Below are 13999 nucleotides of genomic sequence, written 5' to 3'. Positions count from 1 at the left end.
TGTCATGTTCATTACAATTAAAATTTGTTGAATGGAATTTGCCCGACTGGCAGAATAGTTTAAATGTCAGATGTTGTTAGGCCTGGATATAAATATTATTTTTCTATTGTTAATTAATTGCAGTGCCTCAGTACCAGTGATCCAAAATCCAATTTAGTCTGCAGTAGGCCTGTGGATAAGGGCCAGAGTTAATGAATGCAGATGAAAAAATGTATTCAGAGTTTCCATTGTATCTGACAATGTCCCCTTAGAAATGTAGCAAATTTTGGTATGTCACTATAGTTCAAGAGGTGAAAAACAGGATAGAATTAACACTCATTGTCTTTCGAAACCTCTCAAATATTACTTACTGTCAAATCCATTCTGCTGTTATGCTGCTAGCCCTGTGTCTATCTCAGCATCAAAATTCCAAACAGATGCTGCCCCCTTCCCTTGCCTTGATCTACTCCCATGGTTTCCACTCTTGAATCTGTTATGTTCGTAGCTCATTTCTGAGTTGTAGACTTGAGGTATCTAGTCCTGTACTCTGTTTTTCTGTGTAGTGTTCATTTTCTTCTCTGTCTTTTGCCATCAGCCCTTCCTTTCTTCTAGTTTGCATCCTTTGTTTTGGTCCCCAGGCTCAGTAGCCTGTCTGTCAAGTCTGCCACTGTTTGTTAGGATCATTTTGTTTCCAAATTGAGCTACTGGCTGAATATCACTCAGAAGAATGCTGGTAGAACTGCCTGCATGAGAAAGGGGAGCAGAAATCTTGCTGCTGCTGCTCAGAGCTTTAGACTGACTGCTATTGCAAAGCCCGGAACCAGCAGGCCTGGTGACTGCCATGCTCAACCAATATTCTGTTAATACTTGCTTTGAGGGTGGCATTGTACCTTGTCACTTCTGTGGGTTCCAGAAGCAAGCAGGTGTGCCATGCTGAGGAGAACTAATTGAGACTTTAGAAGGCAGGACTAATGTGGTCTAGTGGTCAGGGCCCTCATTTAATTCCTGGCATCCTGGTCTGGGCCAACCTTGTTCTGCCCCTGCAATTATACCAGCCGAGCAGCAGAGAAGGAAAGATGAACTCTGGTTTGCTCTGAGTTTCCCTGTCCAGCAGTGTCTGTCAGATTAAAAATGAGAGGGAAAGAGACCAGAGAATCTTCCAGATGGAGAGTTCAGAGGAGGGCACAACCAGACTCCCTCTCCATAGTGATGTGGCTGGGCCATTTGAACACTGGGCCAGGAGCCAGGCAGAGCACAGACTGTCACCTGACCCTGCAGTGGAGCTGGGGACGGGCAGAAAGCAACCCTCACATCAGATGGGTGCAGATTCAACTGGCACATGCAGGCCAGGTGGTGGAGGGTGAGCCTTAACCCCCAGGGTGGGGTCATTCTGCTGGAAAGTTGGGCCCCTCATCCTGGACTCCCCTGAAGGGTGTTTCCCTAAGCCATGTGGGGCATGGAGTTGGCAACTGCAGAAACCAAATGGGGAGTTGGCACTCTCTGACCTGTCCTTTTCCTTCCTGGAATGAATCAGCCTTGCAGGAAAGGTGACCTTAGTTAGATGGCTGGAGACAGTGGTAACAGCAGCTGTCCTATGTCCTTGGACTGACTCACATGTGGACAGCAGTTCCAGGCAGCAGAGGTTTGGTGAGGCCACAGTGCAGTCCCTTTCAGGTCTCTCGGTAGCATATCTTTATACCTGGTTTCAGCACACATTTAGCAGGATCTGGTGGCGATGCATCGGGATAGGAGTTTGCACACACAAGAGGTTTTAAGACTAGGGCTATGTGAGCTCTATGTAATGATATAAAGGTAAAAAAGGAGGTTAAACACTGAATATCTGGTTAGACCGCCTTTAAAAATGGATCATTTTGACACCACATCTGCATAACCTGAGTTACCTCCTAAAATGTACCTGTATTTTCAAATTTAGGCTCATGGAGTTTGGGGAGCAAGTGCTATTGGGAGCAGAGTTGTTTGACTCGAAATGTCATCCCATTCTGAGAAAACATACCGGGGCTATGTTAGGGCATCCCTGTGCAAATGTCACATTGTCACAGTGTCTCCTGTGGTTAGGCTGGTACTTTCTAGTGCTGTCTCATGGTCAGCACCCAACCCCTGCAGTCAGGGCACCGACCCAGCATGGGTCATGCTCCCTGAGGTTTCACGCAATGTGATTTGTGTGTAATTCTATGAATTTTCAGATGCTGATTATTGGCCGATTGGCATTCTATTCCTCAGTTGTTACCTAATGATTTTCTGGTTCTCATGCTACTTGGCAAATTTACTTTTTTGATGCCTAGCAAATATAACAGTATTGAACAGGTGTGGCAAGGGTGTGGTTTTGTGTGTGTTTTGTGTGTGTGTGTGTGTGTGTGTGTGTGTGTGTGTGTGTGTGTGAGTGATGCCCCAAAAGGTCAGGCTTTTGTAGAGAGAAATATTTTTGAATTTTGAAATTGTAAAGTACAAAATGAGAGAGAAAGAGAGAGAGAGAAACAAAGCCCAAAACTAAGCTTAGCTTTAGAATTCCTAATCAGTGTTCACTTTTGATAGTGATGAAAATTTATTCCTTTATTAAGCCAATTTCATTGTATGTGTTCTATGCTAGACACTGACCTAGAGGATATAGATTCAGTGTAAAACAAGACAGATGTGGTTTATATTGTTGAATTTAGGCCTAATGGAAAGATTTTCACATACTCATTTTTACAGTATTAGTCAGTTTTCAGAGTAAATCACAAAACTAAGATTTATTCTGGTCATCCCCTCTGAACTCACATATACTTGTTTAATAAATTCTCAGAATATTCCATGAGAAATACATACATATAAATTGAAATAAAACATTTAAGCGTATATCCAAAAAGTGCTAATTTTGAGAGGTCTTTGCTGCTACTATTTCATGAGTGGGTTTAAATCACTGCGGATTCTCAAATAATACCATATGTTTAAAATATTCATTCATCATCAGGTAGTTTAACCAGAGCTGTGTTTTCCAACTGCCTGGTTTTCACTGATATGTAAAAAAAGGCTTTAGGATGAGGTTTAAGAATCTTCTCTTAGTTGAAAACTGGCTATCATTTGAAAGAATGTTGCAATAATTTGTCTGCAGTAACAGCTCACTGAATATAGCATAAAAATGAAAATTAAGGCTGAGTTTATTCAGTTTCTTCATTTTTGCATTCAAATGCACAGACTCTTTCCCTGGTATGTTATGTTGATAATTGTTAAAGACTTAGAGGTTAATAACCACTCCCTCAACGTGACAGGTAAGTCAGGTGAGAGCTGCAGAAGGTAAAAGTTGGGTCAAATTTCTTTTTTCTATGCAAACTTGGCCTAAGTAAAGTATAGTTGGTTGGTTTCCAGACATGGGCTCCATTGGAAGAAGTTGAATTACAATCAAAGTAGACTTTTGATTTGAGAAAGATGTTTCTTTATATTCAGATCACTTTTTTAGGGGTGTTGGGGACTTGAACATGGATGGAGGGACTTGGAGTTTGTAAAAATATGAAAAACTACCAAGATAAATCAGTGTGTCATAGCCTGTTATGCCCTGCTTCCATGTTTATTTCTTTTAGGAGCAGCTGAAATCTAAACCTATTTGGATTCATTTAAATCTAATTTACGTCTTGCAGAAGGTCATATGAAGGATATAGACATTGTCTGCTTTAGAACAAAAGGTGAGCATGTAAGACATGAGAAGAAAGGGAAGTACTATAACATAGCAGCTGTAGTGAAAATGTTTTCGTGGCCTAGAGAAGTTTAGGTCTCCAAGTTTTGGGATCAGGGAGAACATGGGAAAGAAAGGGCTTATTTGAATGGCTATTCATTTGGCATTTGTCTAGTGATATGTACTTTGGGCACAAGAGCAAGAGCTTTTTGCTCTTGACTTGTTTCCACTTTGGATTATTAACACACAAATACATGTACAAAAACACATAAATTTTCGCACACCAAAGATATGTACAAAGAACATAAAATCCACTTGTACTTATTTATTCGATGAATGTTTATTGGATGATTGTTGGTGTTTATATAGAATCTGGGGCTTGCTCTGTGTGAATAAGATAGATTGACTTGAAAATAAAGGCCAGTTTCTAATTTAAGGTGATATGTAATATATAATACAAAATGATTTTGAGGATGCACATATTTTAAAGAAAATGAAAGACGAATCATCTAAATACCTCTCTGCAAGCCAAGAAATACAGAGCATTGCCATATCCCAGAATCCTCCCAATGCTTTTCTTCTATTGTACCTTCTCCCCACCCCAAGTTTGATGCTCTGAATTCTGTATAAACCAGAATTTATTGATAAATAAATTGCTTTATTGATAGCTTTTTGCCACTACATGCTATATCCCAAAGAACAGTATTTATTTTACCTTCTGTGGCTTGCTTCTTTTCTTTATGGTACCCATGTTGATGTGGGTAATAGTTTCATTGATTTTTCAAATATGTGTAACATTCCATTGTAAGCATCTGTAAAAATGTGTTCAGCATACTGTTGATCGATGTTTGCATTGTGTCCAGTCATCATTTTTTGCCATTCTAGCAATGCTGCTCTAAACATTGTTGTATGAATCTCTGAGAATGTGTGCATGTGTGCAATGTTGGTTATTCTTTTTTTTTCTGGTACCAGGGATCAAGCTTGGTCCCTTGCAAGGCAGGTGGTGGAACCACTGAGCCAAATCCCCAGCCCAAAGTTGCTTCTTCTGAACAAGTTAATCAGTAGTTTTAATACCTATCTTTAAAAGCCTACTGAGTATTTCTGTCTTCTTCCTATTTATTTCCCACTCCCTTGTGACACATTTCTCAGTTTCACTTTGTTTGCCACCCCTAAACATTAGTTGTTACTAGTTTTCCCCTCTTTTTACAAATAGGGCTTAATAATTTTTAATTAGTATTCATTTATTATGAAATTTACTAGAATTATCATCATGCCAGTTCCTCTGTCACTATTCTTTCTTGCTTCTTACTCTTTCCTTCTGGGTTAGTTCCTTCTTTTTTTTTTTTTGGTAACAGGGATCAAACTCGGGTCCTTATGCTTGTGAGACGCGCCAGAACCACTGAGCTAAATCCCTGGCCCTGGGTTAGTTCCTTCTTATTCAAGTATATCTTTCCATAAAAATGAACTTCCGTGAAAACAATAAATAATCTTTTTTTTTTTCCTGGATAATGTGTTATTTCTCTGTCAGTTCTGAATGATAAGTTTGGCATGAGTACAGAATTTTAGTTGAACCATTTTTTTCTTTAGCATTGTGAACATGCTGTTACATTACTGGTTTACTTTTGTTTTTGTGAATGACATGATCTTTTGCAAGAAGTCTGTTTTTATCTCTACAACCCCAGGTGACATGAAGACTTATTTTCTATCTCTGGTGTTCTGTGGTTTCATTCTGAGCATCTAAGTTTGGATTTGTTTGTATTTATTTTGAAATGTTGCTGTGCTTTTCAAGACTTATTTTCCATTCGAAAAATTCACATCTATTGTCTCTTTATTCATACCATTCCTTTTCTTTTGAACTTGGAGATATATTCTATATCTATATCATCTCTATCTCTATATATATCTCTATATGTGTTTATCACTTTAACATTTTTATGTGTTTTAGTAGAGACTCAATCCATACACCTCTCATATTTCACAAAATACAATACGATACTTTTTATCTATTCTTTCCTAAATTATTTTCTCCTAACCCTGTTGCTTTCCATGTAACACAGAGGAAAGGAGAGATTTCCAATACTTTCCAATGGAAGGGCCTTATTTCCTGCATTGATATTCTGAGATTTTTAACCTAAAGTCCATAAGTCTGGCCCATTCTTTTGTGAGCATCCATCTGTAGTAGTTGGCTCTTTGTTGAGGTAGAGGGATGTGGGGTGAGGGAGATAGCCCAGCAAGAGCTAAGGCAGTTACCTAGGATGTTAAGGACAAATAAAGAAATGTGGGGGTTGGGGATTTAGCTCAGTGGTTCTGCCACCTGCCTCACAAATACAAGGACCCTAGTTCGATCACCAGCACCAAAAAAGAAAAAGAAAGAAAGAAAAAAAAGATGTGGGAAAATCAACTGGTTGTTGATCATTTCCAATTAATGAATATTTAGGAGCTAGCAGAATTTAGGTAAGAATGAGAGAAAGAGGCACATTCCAGTTATTTTCATAGAACCATCATAAAAATAATGTTGAACAACTGTAGTATTCACCTCTTGAAATCAGAAGTTACTCCTTTTTTTTTTTGGTACCAGGGATTGAATTCAGGACCTTGTGCTTGTGAGGCGTGTGGTGACACCACTGAGCCAAATCCTAGGCTTGAAGTTACTGCTTTTTTTTTACAAGTATAATTTTACAGATCTTTTCACAGGTGATCCTAAATTGTGAGTGGTCAGTGAATAGTATATTTTGGTCACTAGGAACTGAAAAAGCCAAGATTTGATTTGAAATGTGCAGTTGTAACTTTCTGTTTTGTGTTTCTTCTGAGAAATGGCTGTACTCTACCTAGAGAGAGGTTGATTGTGCATGTTAGGTACACACATACTCATGGATGCCAGGGGTGAGGTCTGGGTTGGGAGAACCACGCACCTTAAGTAAGCGGAATAAACTCCTCTAAGTAAAACTTTTTAGGGAAGTGGAAATAGAGCATACAGAAAAGATGACAAAATGAGTAAGGAAATAAATGCTAGATCAGATTGTGTGTATTATATTAATGTTTAATTTGATTTTCTTGTCTACTTTTTCTAAGTCATTACCCTTTTGAGGAATTCTTATACAAAATTTTTGACTGTAGATTTTGCGAAGATTGTCTTTTAGTTGAGTAGATGTGTGATAATTTCGGTTTAACTGCATATTAGCCCATTTTCTGTTGCTGGTAACACAATACCACAGACTGGGTAAGTAGAAACAAATGAAAGATTTGTTTTGATTCATGGTTTTGGAGGTGTGAGGTAAAAGGGTCACACTCAGTGATGGCCTTTTGCTGGCAGAGTTTCAAAGCTGTGCAGGGCATCTCGTGGCAAATGACACAAGTGTACGTGTGTTTGTCTGGTTTCTCTTCCTCTTCTTGACCAGCAGGATTCAGTCTTGGGGTCTACACCTTAATGACCTTGTTTAATCCTAATTACTTTCCAGAGGACTCACCTGTAAATATCATAGTCAGATTGTTTCCTCATCTTTTCATACCTCAATACTGTGGGAATGACGTTTTGACACGTGAAGCCTTGGGGAATGAATATTCAGACCATATCCAAACCACAGTAAATTTTTTTATTGGCTTCTTGTGCAGGAGGTGTGAGGCACACATTTTATTACTGGTTTATTTGGCTAGTGCCACATACTCTGCTGTATGGAAATTTTATTTAGAAATATGGAAAAAAAAACATTTGGAGTTTTACTTGCAGACAACTCAGTGTTTCATTTTTATCTCTTTGTAGCTTTGTAGCTCAGCAAAGAAGGGAAATCCATTGAGAGCAGTCCGTAAAGGTAAGTGTATTTATTGCATGGCCTTGACAAACATTGCCTTTACAACATTGATTTTCCTTTTATTCAGAGATTTAAACACTTGGATTAAAGATATAGCTGACAGGACAACTTCCTTAACCACCTGCTTGTCCTCTGTCATAGGCAAAAGTGCTGAGCAATAGTTAGCAGACAGAAGAAATAAAATGATGTGCTGAGGGTAGCCAAATGCAATTGTATGCTTGCTGACTTTTGCTTTCTTTTCTGCAGTTAAGACATTCCAATGGAGTTCAGTTTAGTAAGATTAATGCTAGATGGAAAAAGAATGCTCTTGTACCACTTCTGGTGGTAAAATAGTTAAATAAAACCAACTGGCCAAATAAAGCATTTAAAATAAAATGCAGAGTGCCATTTCAGTTGAGTTGGATGAAATTTATCGTGAAAATCAGTTGTTCCGTTGCATGGAGAAGCTAGTTTTGCACAAAGGAGAAAGCCAGTCAGTTTGCTGCAGCTAATTGCATTCTACCAGGTCACCCTTAAGTGAGTTATAGGAAATGAACTTCCAAGCTGGAAGCAGTGGGAAAAGTACCAACTTGGGCTCCTGTGAAACATTACCTTCAAGGTAGTTTTACGTGGAAAAATGTAATTGTTTCCTCTTTGCTAGGTATATTTATAAGCATACCTCTGTACAGCATTGTTCTTTGATTCATTGTTTAATTTCTGTTCTGCATGAAGTATTTTAATTTAGAGAATTCATTCTGGGGAATTATGGGGCTGCAGTTTCATCAAGAGTCTTTGGTGGCCGGGGTGAAATATGCTATAATTTTACATTTGTTTTCATCATCAATTACGTTTTTGACAATTTTAGTTTTTTTCTCTCATTTTATTACAGTAATTATGACCGTGACCACTTTAGTTACATTTGAAGAGCCATTTTGATTTACTTGATGTTTACCTTCGTTATTCCTAAAACGTTATAACAAATCTAATTCTAGGCCTGAGTTTTTAATGTTTATTTTGAATGTCAAGAAGAATTTTAAAAAGAAATTTGAGAAAATCCCTTTTGAATTATTAGAATAGGAACTACTAGAAGCTCCATCTTGATGATTTTGCTTTGGGGTAACCAAACTTTGGTACCCTGAAGGCTGATGGCCTTGGAATTTTGCTATAATGCTTGACCATTAGTGAAGAAAATACCATCCAAAAAAGTAGATAATGTTTTAATCATATAATTTATATATCCTGAAATTTTGTATTACCTCTTGGAATGAAGCAGTAATAATAATAGCTTTCAGATAGAAATGCTTGTAACTTATTGTTGTTAATAATGATGTAGCCATTTTAAGTAGTTGACAGTCTTTAGAAGTAGCTACGGTGCTTGCATTCATCTGGGAGGGAGTTTTCATTCATGTTGGTGCATCTGCTTCATCTAAGTGAAAATCTTTTGTTGTATTGGTGCTCTTGAGTCAGATGTGGGTTTAGTGTTGCTTTTGCTCTTGAACTGTGGACAAATTAATCACTCTCTTCCTGATAAGTTTTTTAATCTGTGAAATGGGCATCTCCATTTCTACATTCTTAAGACATTTTTTGCAAATATTGTCACATCAGTTCTTATCCTAACAAATGTATTAAGAAAAAATTGCTGGGGCTGAGAGTAGCTCAGTGGTAGAGCACTCAAGGCTATGGGTTTAATCCCTAGCACCACACACAAACAATTGTTGGTTGGTTTCTATCTTCAGAGGTTCAGAATGAGTAGTTGTACAATGGGAGAACCAAAGAATTCTTACGGTGGTATCTTGGTTCATGAATTTAATTCTTTCCACAATGCTGGTCACAGACTGAATTGAATGAGAACCAAATAAAATTTCTTCATAAGGTCAACACTGAACCTAACCACTGAATTTAATTAAATGGTTCTCATCCAGTTCAGTTGGTGATGAGAATCATGGAAAGAATTGAGTTTGTGAATCGAGGTATCACTGTATTTCAAAAATCTCCACAGGTAATTCCACTGACCATCACGGTTTGAGGACTTCTTTTTTATATCCTGTCATTACTTTTATTACCATATCATGATCATCGCTACCACATTAGCAGCAAATGGCTGCTTTGCTCAATGTTCTCCATAGCTGAGTAGAAATCCTACTGTCTGTTTAAGCATCTTCTCTTTAACCTCATAGATGAGATCATGCTGGTAGATGACTCTGGTAAATGAATTATCTGGCCATTTTTAACTTTGGCAGTTGCTTTGTGAGGACATATGTTCCATACAATTGGGCTATGCTGTGTGTTTTTCTAAATGTTTTTATTATTATTATTTTTTTAGCTCAGCTGATTGTTGCTATCTCTGGTACAAAAGCAAGGAGTATGTTGTCCCTGTATTTACCCCTCACCTTTAAGGGACTCATCCCCTGCTTCCCAAAATGACATCTAGGGAAATGTGAAGCTTTATTAAAAGACAAACTTTGATGTCTTTGTTCTGTTCGAGTTCTACCCCTACCCTTCATGCTTGTGGTATTTTTTGTTTATCAAGCAGTAGATAAGCAGTGAAATTTGGCCTGGGGTTTTCTCATCGCTAGGTGTGAAATTATTTCAGAACTTTAATAATAATACTTTGCATTTTTATAGTGATTTTATTTGAAGATCTCCAACTGTTCCTTGGTGTTAATAGAGCTTCGAAGCACCCTCTGAAGCAGGTAAGTATTATTAGAGAATATTTCCTCCAAGAACATTTCCCTTCACATCCCATGTGTGACTTGAAAATGCTTTTGTATTATTTGGGAATCTCAAATATTTAAAGTGCCAGGCATACTTCTTTTCTTTATATTCAGTCTTCGTTATTTCTCAGCACATGGAGGAAAATGAAGTAGTTTCTTATAAGTGGGTATAACATTGGAGAGAGTCAAAATAAAAGCAATCTGTTAGGGCCTTTTATTTGAATGTTTTACAAACATTTAATAATGTTCATTGGCTTTGAAACTTTCAGCTTTACAGTTACTTTTCCTTTTATGAAGTGGCAGAATTTTCAGGAATGATTATATTCTAATCTAAATTACATTCTAATTCTAAGGGAACTCGGCCTGGGAATGTGCTGCCCTTTAGGGGTTCAGGATATATCAAACCAACTGAAAAGATGTTGAGTTTGCATTCTGATTTAAGGGTTTCATTTTGAAAAAAAAGTTTTGAATATTGCATGCATGAATTTAAAAATATTTATTTATTTTTGAGACAGGGTCTTGTTAAGTTGCCCAGGCTGGCCTCCAATTCACACTCCTTCTACCTCAGCCTCTGCAGTAGCTGGGGTTTAGGCTGCTGCACTCAGCCACATGTGTGAATTTTAATCATGAATGTGTACATACTTGATTACATTTTTTTCCACTGCACTTTGGGATGTTTTTTCTTAGTGGCGTTTGGGTTTTCTACTCACTTAGAGTCCTTGATATTAAAGTGCTGCAGGTCTGCCACAGCACAGAGCGTTTGGAAAAAAGGCTGTCTGATCTTCAGTCCACACCAGTCACTTTGCAAGGCCCATGTCCATGTAGTGCCGTGAAGCCTTGCTGTATCTCTGCAGAGGAGGTTGAAATCTTCACTGTGATTTCAAGGCTCTGGTGTTCATGTTCCCAGCACCCTGCCACCACTGCGTCAAAGATTCTGTCACCCCCAGAGTTCTGCCAGGAAGCAAATGCCAACCTGTACTGCATCAAGGAGTTACAACGCCTGCACTTTTTCTTCATTACTCGGACAGCCTATTCTTCATTGAAATGCAACCATCTACCTAAAGAAGTTTAGAGGAAATAGAACAATTTTAAGCAAAGCAAAACAATTTAAACTTATCTTTGTTGTCCTTTCTGCTGGTGCCTAGCACATTCCTTTTATGAATTTAGGTTCTAGGGGAAAAGTCCTTAATGGAGACAGAATTTTGGGAGGTTGGGGTTGGAAATTGCCTTTTAGTACCTTATGCTTTTGGAATGTGCCTGAGAAAAAGGCAAGACACAGTCTGATGAAGTTCTTGAAATGAGAAGGGGAAATGCACATGCAGGAAGAAAATGTAGAGTATGAATTGACATTTTAAAATTATACTGCCCTTAAGTTAACACTGAGAAGAGGTGATAGTTCCCCATTCATGGGGTGTTTTATAATTCTCATGCTGAGTATAAAATGATCACATGATAAATCTTTATCTGGAATCCCCGTTGTCTACTTTTGGGAGGGGGTTCACTTAAGATCCATCATCTAAATCTTTTGGGGAATGTTGGCAGAATTATGAGTCTCTGCATCATTTTCTCCTGAGTCTTTGCTCAAAGGAGACCACATAAATTTGCTGCTAATTATGTGAAGATAGATTTATCACTTAAGATCCTTTTGGCTGCAAACAATCAAACACTCAACTCAAAATGGTTTGAAAAACAAGGGACTTAAAAGAAGAAAGCTTCCCACCCTCTCCATGTATACTGCTGATTGATAGGAAGGCTCTGCATTCAAAGTCCTGGCTCTGAAGATCTGGAATCCTACTGAAATCCACTTTTCCCTGGTGTCAAGCAACTGGAGACCCACCAGGGTGCCTTTGATGGTTGTCACTATGCAGCAGGAAGAGGATTTTGAATGCTAAGCTGGTGACAGATTGCTAAGCATTGTCAATTATCTTGTGAATTGCTCTACCAACTTACACTTGAAAAATCTACAAAATAAAGCTTGTCAGTGTTGGAGAAATGAATTATCTCAAGGAAGAAGTTGTTCTGGGCAAGTATAGCTATAGGTGTTTTTGGTTTAGCGGCTCAACAATGTCATCAAAGTTGCACTATTTTGCTGCTTTTCTGCCAGCTTCAGCATGTTTGCTTAGTTCTTGACTGGTTGCTTTCCTGGTTCTAAGATGGCTGCTTTATTTTAGGGGCCACATGCAGACAAGGTGGCATTTCCTAACAAAAGACATTCATTCTTGTGTGTGCCTGTTTAAAAGCAAGGGACCTTCTCTGGAACCTCCGAGCAAATGTCTCTTTAGACCTTGTTTGGCTGATTGCACTCACTTAGGCCTTAAGTCAGACACTGGCATATAGAACGGATTGCCCGAAGTGATACTTTGATGCTTTCCAACTTTACAATTGGGGCACATATAGAAAATAGGATTTGGCCAGTTCATTGGGTAGAGAGAAGAAGCTGTCCACAGCTGCAGGTGGCTTCGGGGGTGTGAGTATGTTGGAGTGAGTATGATTTTCTGCCTGTGGCAAACCCAGCCAAGTTGCGCCGGTATCTAAAAGATGGATATATGAACAGCTGTAAACCTTTCTATATTTTAAAGTAATAAGAATTTATCCCTCATCTGGGAGATTTTTATCCTCCTTGGGTACATGGCTTTGTGGAGGGAGAACACTCCAATAAAATTGGGGCTTGTGTTAGTCAGGATTCTCCAGAGAAAGAGGACCAATAGATTACTTATTTGTTTATTTATTATGGGAATTGGCTTATGTAATTATGGAGGCCTTGGAGTCCCATCAACATCTGCAAGCTGTAGACCTAGGAAAGCTGGGCTTGTGATTCAGTACAGGTTCAAAGGCTTGAGAATCAGGGGAGCCACAAGTGTGAATGGCAGTCTGAAGATGAAAAAAGATGAGATGATTGGTTCCAGTATAAAACAGGTAGGGGGCCAGGATTTAGCTCAGTGGTTCTGCCGCCTGCCTCACAAGCACAAGGTCCCCAGTTCAACCAAAAACAAAACAATAACACAGGCAGAATAGAGAATACATTCTCCTTCCTCCTGTTTTGTTCTTCTTAGGCCCTCTATGAATCAGATGATGCCCACCTGGAGAGGTCGAGCTTCTTTGTTAAGTTCATGGATTCAAGCGCGCTTGCATGGATTCAGAAACACAGAGACAGAGCCAAAGGGAGTATTTAATCTGGGCATCCATGCCAGGCAACCTGATACATAAAATTCACCATCACAGAGTTTTACCTGTAAGGTTGGAGAGGGCAACTGCTGTTAGGTAGACCCTCATCAGTGTCTGCTGCGTGGACGTTTCCTGTCTTTGCTTGTATAACTAATGTCCTTTGAATTACTGGTTCCTTGCCAGAAGAGACTAAATCATATATATTTTTGAGCGCTTAGAACTTATTTAGAGTACATTCAGTGAATGACTGTGTACTCAAATGACTGATGCATTCACCTCCTGTAACATGCCAGGAATGTAGTACATGAGGTACAAGGAACAAGGGCCCAGCTAATGATTTTCTCTCAAGGGAGGGAGACAGATCATAATTAGTAGACAAACAAAGCTTATGGTTAAAGGTTATGCTGACTTCACTTAGGAGATACGGGTCGGTAAAACAGGGCAGGACCTTGAATTTGGAGCACTCATAGAATGCTTTTTCTGTGTCAGTGACCTTGAAGTTGAGGTCTAAAAAAAGGATCAAGGAGGGAATCAGATTGTACTGAGTAAGGGAGAGGGTTCCTAATTTTGTACATTGCAACTATATCTTAGGAATAATTTCCTTTTAAGAAACAAAACAAAGCCAAAACACCCAGTAAAATGATGTGACTTGCTCTAAAGCCATGGCACAGCCCCCCCCCCCC

The 13999-nt window shown here is 38.7% G+C and overlaps 1 protein-coding gene across 5 annotated transcripts in view; it reads left to right on the top strand.

Annotated features, from left to right (window-relative positions):
• Fhit (fragile histidine triad diadenosine triphosphatase) overlaps nucleotides 1-13999 on the top strand; it is a 1329438-nt gene that overhangs the window by 23590 nt on the left and 1291849 nt on the right. For all 5 annotated transcript variants that reach the window (XM_010643166.2, XM_033757040.1, XM_010643170.2 and 2 more), the window contains exons 2-4: nucleotides 3558-3659; nucleotides 7410-7458; nucleotides 10063-10130. The gene's annotated coding sequence lies outside the window, so the exon portion shown is untranslated. The remainder of the gene's footprint in view (nucleotides 1-3557; nucleotides 3660-7409; nucleotides 7459-10062; nucleotides 10131-13999) is intronic.

The sequence above is a fragment of the Fukomys damarensis genome, unplaced genomic scaffold (assembly GCF_012274545.1).
Source record: "Fukomys damarensis isolate Sample0158 unplaced genomic scaffold, DMR_v1.0_HiC HiC_scaffold_28, whole genome shotgun sequence".
Taxonomy (NCBI): Eukaryota; Metazoa; Chordata; class Mammalia; order Rodentia; family Bathyergidae; genus Fukomys; species Fukomys damarensis.
This window is presented reverse-complemented; position numbering and strand designations above follow the sequence as displayed.